This window comes from Leuresthes tenuis, unplaced genomic scaffold, assembly GCF_036924035.1.
Source record: "Leuresthes tenuis unplaced genomic scaffold, fLeuTen1.0.hap1 SCAF_18, whole genome shotgun sequence".
NCBI classification, from domain to species: Eukaryota; Metazoa; Chordata; class Actinopteri; order Atheriniformes; family Atherinopsidae; genus Leuresthes; species Leuresthes tenuis.
Genome location: NW_027325372.1, coordinates 28,599,600 through 28,607,548, shown reverse-complemented (window position 1 = coordinate 28,607,548; position 7,949 = coordinate 28,599,600). Strand labels below are relative to the sequence as shown.

Sequence of the window (7,949 nt, the reverse complement as noted above, 5' to 3'; positions counted from 1 at the left end):
TTCTGCTCTCCACGGAAGTCTTTAGTAAAAGGCGAAAGACTTGTATGTTATGAAGAGAAACCAGAGTACGATTATCCGTCACTGCGGGAGCAGGGCATCAGGCTAGTTGGTATAGCCACCTTCCCCATGGTGAGCTTTGCTTGGTTGAGACGCTTGCCCCCCCCCCCTTGCTCCTCGGCTGACCAAGTAGGAACAATCGGGCCCTATTCGATGGCTGCCTTGTCTTTTACTCTATGCAAAAGACAAGGCAGCAACAAAAACACCACGAGAATCCCGTATTGAGGCTTTGTTCTGACCTCTCATTCGGTGTCGCGTTTCTTTCAAGCAATTCTCCCGGTTAGCCGACACTCGGCTCGCTCCCATAGCCGTGTTAAAGTCTACTTCGCATTCACTCTCTTTTCTCTGCAGACTCTTGGGATTTTATCTATAAAATTAATTCCTTCACTCAAACTATGTGAAAACTGCTTTGTCGTTCATATTTACCATGTCTAGAAAGATTTAAACAAAAAAAACAACTTTGTACTTTGCAGTAAAAGAAAGAGCAAATCTAAAGTTTCAGGAATCCGAGAATAAGCTTACTTTCATGAGTGCTTCACGATTTCGGATTTTGCTATAAAATGAATTCCTTCACTCAAACTAAATTAAAACTGCTAAACCGCTAATCTGTTACATGTAAGGCAGATGTCAAATTCACCGAAATAGGATCTAAGGGTATTCGGCCAATCGAGCTGTAGCAGCTTCGGTAAAAGAGTATAAGTTGAAGAGTTTGTGAATAAAGGTGTGCGCACACATAGTGAGCTGTACGAAAATAGGCAGGGAGCAATGCCGGCTGGGGTATATGTTCTTGTATGTTGTCTGACTGTTTGATTTGAATGTGATGTGTAAGTGTCCTGTTGAATGTTTGGGCTTTGACACTTCACTGTGGTTGTTAACTGTGTGGTGTGTCCTGAAATGTTATATGTTTGGGCTGTGTGACATGCTTAATGCTTGTCAGTAGCTACCCACTTATTCATATATAGCAACTGACAACATAAGAAGTCTGGACATACTTTGATAGTAGTTGTAGAAGTATCCTTATTGATAATAGATAAACTAATTCATAGTGATAGAACAGTAGATGAACAGGTGCCTGCACGTCTCACGAAAATAAAATAGGTGTATGATTGCTGACGGCAGAGCAATACTGCCAAACTTATGAGTTCTTGTGGCAAACTTGATTCAGTGTCTTGACATGTATACGCTGTTTCGCTGACTTGATTGTCACAAGAAACAAAGTGTGTTTGATAAGATCCGACCATTTTATTACGGGAGGATCAGTATGTATGGATTCTGATGTGACTGATAAACCCATTCGTATCTTAAGCATAATCTAATACGTGAGACAACGCCCTGGCACACAATCAAAAAAAAAAAGAGAGAGCGGTTTTGTGTCCCCACAGTCCATAATGTAGAAAAGAGAGAAAAAAGCCTTTCTGATTTGGTGTGTGTGCTCATAGTGCAGAGTGTAGAGAAAAGAGAGAAAAGAAAGCCGTTTTGGTGTCACGGGTGTTGTGACTTACACACACACATTTCTGAATTGAGAAAAGAAATTATTTTAGAGGAAACAGTAGAGTTTAGATCCCACATTTGTTGATAGGCATTCATTTATTTCTTCACTTCTGATGAAGTTTCAACAATAAACAACAAACTTTGTATTATGAGAAAGAACCAGACTCATTCTTCAGGAATCCGAAAATAAGCACGAATTCGGATTCTCCTATAAAACGAATTAATTAACTCAAACCAAGTTAAGACTGCTTTGTCCTTCATATTTATTCATGTCTAATCAAGTTTCAACGATAAACAACGTTGTACTTTGTAGAATGAGAAAGAACTTCTTCAGCAATAAGCATCTCTCGACATATGACGAAATACAGATTTTGCTATAAAATTAATTTCTTCTATCAGCGTGACTTAAAACTGTTTGTCCTCCTTATTTATCCACTTCAAATCAAGTTTCAACAATTAAAAAAAAATTGTAGTTTGAGAAAGAACAACTTAATCTTCAGCAATCAGTATAAAAAGAGGGTAACAAAAGGTGCAAATGCCAACCATACATCACTAAAAGGTGGAGCGGAAGTATTCAGCTGCAAGTAGGTGTGAATGTTCGACCATAATTTGTAAAAAGTGGGTAAGAAAAGGTTCGAATGCCCGACTAAATATTAACAAAAGCGGGAGGAGAGGTCTTCGGATGAGAATTTCCTACCATACAAGTATGGTGGAGAGGAAGCTGTGATTGGCCGACAATAGTAAAAAGCAGGTGAGAAAAGGTGCGAATGTCAAAACATACATGATCAAAACAGGGAGCGGAGGTGTTTGACTGCAAGAAGGTGTGAATATCCACCCATAATTACTGAAAAATGGGTAAGAAAAGGTGCGAATGCCCAACCATACATCATCAAAAGCAGGAGTGGATGTGTTTGGCTACAAGAAGGTTTGAATGTCCGACCATAGTTTGTAAAAAGCGGGTAAGAACAGGTTTGTATAACCGACTGTACACAATCAAAAGAGGGAGCGGAGTTGTTCAGCTACAAGAAGGTGTGAAAGTCCGACCATGGTTTGTAAAAAGCGGGTAAGAAAAGGTTTCGTATGCCCGAATATACACCATCAAATGCGGGAGCGGAGGTGTTCGGCTGTGAGTAGGTGTGAATCTCCAACCATAATTGTTGAAAAATGTGTTAGAAAAGGTAAAAATGCCGGTCCATACATCATCAAAAGCGGGAGAGGTGGTTTTTCGGCTGCAAGTAGGTGTGAATGTCCAGCCATAATTACTCACAAACGGGGGAAGAAAAGATAGTATTTCCAGACCACACATGATCAAAACAGGGAATGGAGGTGGTTCAGCTGCAAGGTGTGAATGTCTGACTAAAGTTTGTAAAAACCGTGTAAGACAAGGGGCGAATGCCCGACAATGTAAGATCAAAAGAGGGAGCGGAGGTTTTCGGCTGCAAGGTCTGAATGTCCAACGACAATTTGTAAAAATCGGGGAAGAAAAGGCTCGAAAGCTCGACTATACACCATCAAAAGCGGGAGCAGAGGTGTTCAGGTGCAAGAAGGTCTGAATGTCCGACCAAAAATTACTGAAAAATGGGTAAGAAAAGGTGCGAATGCCAAATCATACATCATCAAAAGCAGGAGCGGGTGTGTTCGGCTACAAGAAGGTTTGAATGTCCAACCATAGTAAGTAATAGACGGGTAAGAAAAGGCTCGAATGCCCGACTATATACCATCAAAAGCGGAAGCGGAGGTGTTCGGCTGCAAGACGGTGTGAACGTCCGACCAAAGTTTGTAAAAAGCAGTTAAGAAAATGTTCGAATATCCAACCAAACATAATCAAAAGCGGGAGCAGAGCTGTTCGACTGCAAGTAGGTGTGAATATCAGATCATAATTTGCAAAAAGCTGTTGAGAAAGGGTGAGAATGCCCGACTATACACTATCAAATGTGGAGGTGTTCGTCTGTGAGTAGGTGTGAATGTCCGACCATAATTGCTGAAAAATGTGTTAGAAAAGGTAAGAATGCCGGACCATATATCATCAAAAGCGGGAGAGGTTGTGTTTGGCTGCAAGTAGGTGTGAATGTCCAGCCATAATTACTCACAAACGGGTAAGAAAAGGTGCGAAAGCCCAACCGCACATGATCATAAGTGGATGAGAAGGTGTTCGACTGCAAGTAGGTGTGAATGTAAGATCATAATTTGTAAAAAGCGGGTAAGAAAAGGTAAGAATGCCCAACCATAAATTATCAAAAGCGGCAGCAGAGTTTCGGCTGGTATTTATCAATGTCTAGATAGATTTCAACAAAAAACAACGTTGTACTTTGCAGTAAAAGAAAGTGCAAATCAAAAGTTTTAGGAATCCGAGAATAAGCTTATTTTCATGAGTTCTGCACTATTTCGGATTTTATGTATAAAATGAATTCCTTCACGCAAACTAAGTTAACACTGCTTTGTCCTTCATATGTACCCATTTCTACATATATTTCAAGCATAAACTTCCTCATACTACCCTGAATGAGAAAGAGCCACACTTGTGATTAAGCCATACGCCCCTTTTGAGGAGTTCTGCATGATTTGGGATTTTATCTATAAAATCAATTCCTTCACTCAAACTGTTAAAACGGCTTTTACCTTCATATTTATCAATGTCTCGATAGATTTAAACAAAAAAAAAACGTTGTACTTTGCAGTAAAAGAAAGAGCCAATCAAAAGTTTTAGGAATCCGAGAATAAGCTTATTTTCATGAGTTCTGCACGATTTCGGATTTTATGTATAAAATGAATTCATTCACTCAAACCAAGTTAAAACTGCTTTTTCATTCATATTTATCAATGTCTAGATCAACTTCAACAAAGAACAACATTGTATTTTGCAGTAGAAGAAAGAGCAAAACTGAAGGATCAGGAATCCGAGAATAAGCTTATTTTCTTATGGGCAAGTGGGAACTGCTTTGTTCTTCATATTTATCAATGTGTAGATGGATTTCAACTTCTTCTACTGCAAAGTCCAATGTTTTTCTTTGTTGAAGTCGATCTAGACATTGATGAATATGGAAGGACAAAGCAGTTTTAACTTGGTTTGAGCAAAGCAATTAATTTTATAGCAAAATCCGAAATCGTGCAGAACTCGTGAAAGCAGGCTTATACTCGGATTCCTGAAACTTTAGATTTGCTCTTTCTTTTACTGCAAAGTACAACGTTGTTTTTTTGTTTAAATCTTTCTAGACATGGTAAATATGAAGGACAAATCAGTTTTAACATAGTTTGAGTGAAGTAATGCATTTTATAAGCAAAATCCCAAATCATGCAGAACTCACGAAAAGCTTTTTCTCGCTTTTCACTGCTTTTTACAAACTTTGGTCGGACGTTCACACCTTCTTGCATCCGAACACCTCCGCTTCCGCTTTTGATGATGTATATTCGGGCATTCGAACCTTTTATTACCCGCTTTTTACAAACCATTGTCGGACTTTCACACCTTCTTGCAGCCACACACCACCTCTCCCGCTTTTGTTGATGTATGGTCCAGTATTCTTACCTTTTCTAACACATTTTTCAGAAATTATGGTCGGACATTCACACCTACTCACAGCTGGACACCTCCGCTCCCGCTTTTGATCATACAATGTCGGGACATCGCTCCTTGTCTTACCAGCTTTTTACAAACTTTAGTCGAACATTCACACCTTCTTGCAGCTGAACACCTCCGCTCCCGCTTTTGATGATGTATAGTCGGGCTTTCGAGCCTTTTCTTACCCGGTTTTTACAAATTATGGTTGGACATTCAGACCTTGCAGCCGAACACTTCCGCTCTCTCTTTTGATCATACATTGTCGGGCATTGGGACCTTTTCTTACCCGCTTTTTACAAACTATAGTCAGACATTCACACCTTGCAGCTGAACCTCCGCTCCCTGTTTTGATCATGTATGGTCTGGCAATACTACCTTTTCTTCCCCCGTTTGTGAGTAATTATGGCTGGACATTCACACCTACTTGCAGTCGAACAGCTCTGCTCCCGCTTTTGATTATGTTTGGTTGGGCATTCGAACCTTTTCTTAACTGCTTTTTACAAACCATGGTCGGACTTTCACACCTTCTTGTAGCCGAACAACTCCGCTCCCGCTATTGATTGTGTACAGTCGGGTATTTTAACCTTTTCTTACCCGCTTTTTACCAACTATGGTCGGACATTCACACCGTCTTACAGCGGAACACCTCCGCTCCCGCTTTTTATGGTGTATAGTTGGGCATTCGAACCTTTTCTTACCCGCTATTTACAAACTATGGTAGGACATTCAAACTTTCGTATATCTGAAAACCTCTGCTCTCTCTTTTGATCATACATTGTCGGACATTCGCACCTTTTCTTACCCGCTTTTTACAAACCATGGTCGGACTTTTACATCTTCTTGTAGCCGAACACATCCGCTCCCGCTATTGATTGTGTACAGTCGGGTATTTTAACCTTTTCTTACCCGCTTTTTACCAAGTATGGTCGGACATTCACACCTTCGTACAGCGGAACACCTCCGCTCCCTCTTTTGATGGTGTATGTTCGGGCATTCAAACCTTTTCTTACCCGCTTTTTCCAAACTATGGTCGGCTATTCACAGCTTCCTCTCCACCATACTTGTATGGTGGGATATTCACACCCACTTGCATCCGAAGACCTCCGCCCCAAATTTTGTTGATATTTAGTCGGACATTCGCACCTTACCCGCTTTTGGCAAACTATGGCCTTCTTGCAGCCAAACAACTCTGATCTTGCTTTTGATGATGTAAGGTTGGGCATTCAGACCTTGCTTCACCTGCTTTTCACCAAATATAGTCGGACATTCACACCTTCTTGCAGCCGAACACTTCCGCTCCACCTTTTAGTGTTCTATCACACCTTTTTTTTCACCGCATTTTATACATTATGGTTGGAAATTTTCAACCACTCTCATCCGAAGACCTCTCCTCCCGCTTTTGTTAATATATTTGAACTTTAGTTTGACATTCAAACCTTCTTGCAGCTGAACCACCTCCGCTCCCTGTTTTGATCATATATGGTCTGGCTACTACCTTTTCTTACCCGTTTGTGAGTAATTATGGCTGGACATTCACACCTACTTGCAGTCGAACACAACCTCTCTCGCTTTTGATGATGTATGGACCGGCATTTTTACCTTTTCTAACACATTTTTCAGCAATTATGGTCGGAGATTCACACCTACTCACAGCCGAACAACTCCGCTCCCGCATTTGATGATGTATAGTCGGGCATTCTCACCCTTTCTCATCAGCTTTTTGCAAATTATGATCTGACATTCACACCTACTTGCAGTCGAACAGCTCTGCTCCCGCTTTTGATTATGTTTGGTTGGATATTCGAACCTTTTCTTAACTTCTTTTTACATATTTTGGTTGGACGTTCACACCTTCTTGTAGCCGAACACTTCCACTCCTGCTTTTGATGATGTATGGTTGGGCATTCACACCTTTTTTTTGCCCATTTTTCAGGAATTATGGGTGGACATTCACACCTTGCAGCTGAACACCTCCTATCCCACTTATGATCATGTGCGGTTTGATTTTCGAAAAGTTTCTTTCATGTTTTCTAGCAATTATTGATGGACATGTAGACCTTCTTGCAGCTGAACACCTCCGCTCCCGCTTTTGATCATACATTGTCAGGCATTCGCACCTTGTCTTACCCACTTTTTACAAACTTTAGTCGAACAGTCACACCTTTTTGCAGCCGAACACCACCTCTCCCGCTTTTGATGATGTATGGTCCAGCATTCTTACCTTTTCTAACACATTCTTCAGCAATTATGGTCGGACATTCACACCTACTCAGAGCCGAACACCTCCGCTCCCGCATTTGATGGTGTATAGTCGGGCATTCTCACCCTTTCTCATCAGCTTTTTACAAATTATGATCTGACATTCACACCTGCTTTTGATAATGTATTGTTAGGCATTCGCACCTTTTTTTTTACCCATTTTTCATGAATTATGGGTGGACATTCACACCTTCTTGCAGCCGAACACCTCCTCTCCCGCTTATGATCATGTGCGGTTTGATATTCGAAAATTTACTTTCTTGTTTTAAAGCAATTATTGATGGACATTCAAACCATCTTTTTGATGGTGTATAGTCGGGCTCTCGAGACTTTTCTTCCCGGTTTTTACAAACCATGGTCGGACTTTCACACCTTCTTGTAGCCGAATAACTCCGCTCCCGCTATTGATTGTGTACAGTCGGGTATTTTAACCTTTTCTTACCCGCTTTTTACCAACTATGGTTGGACATTCACACCGTCTTACAGCGGAACACCTCTGCTCCCGCTTTTGATGGTGTATAGTTGGGCATTCGAACCTTTTCTTACCCGCTTTTTACAAACTATGGTGGGACATTCAAACCTT

General features: G+C 40.8%; 1 pseudogene; it reads right to left on the bottom strand.

The window, feature by feature from the left end:
* Window positions 1-5: 5 nt before the first annotated feature.
* LOC140275885 (U5 spliceosomal RNA) lies at window positions 6-57 on the bottom strand (annotated as a pseudogene).
* Window positions 58-7,949: the final 7,892 nt, after the last annotated feature.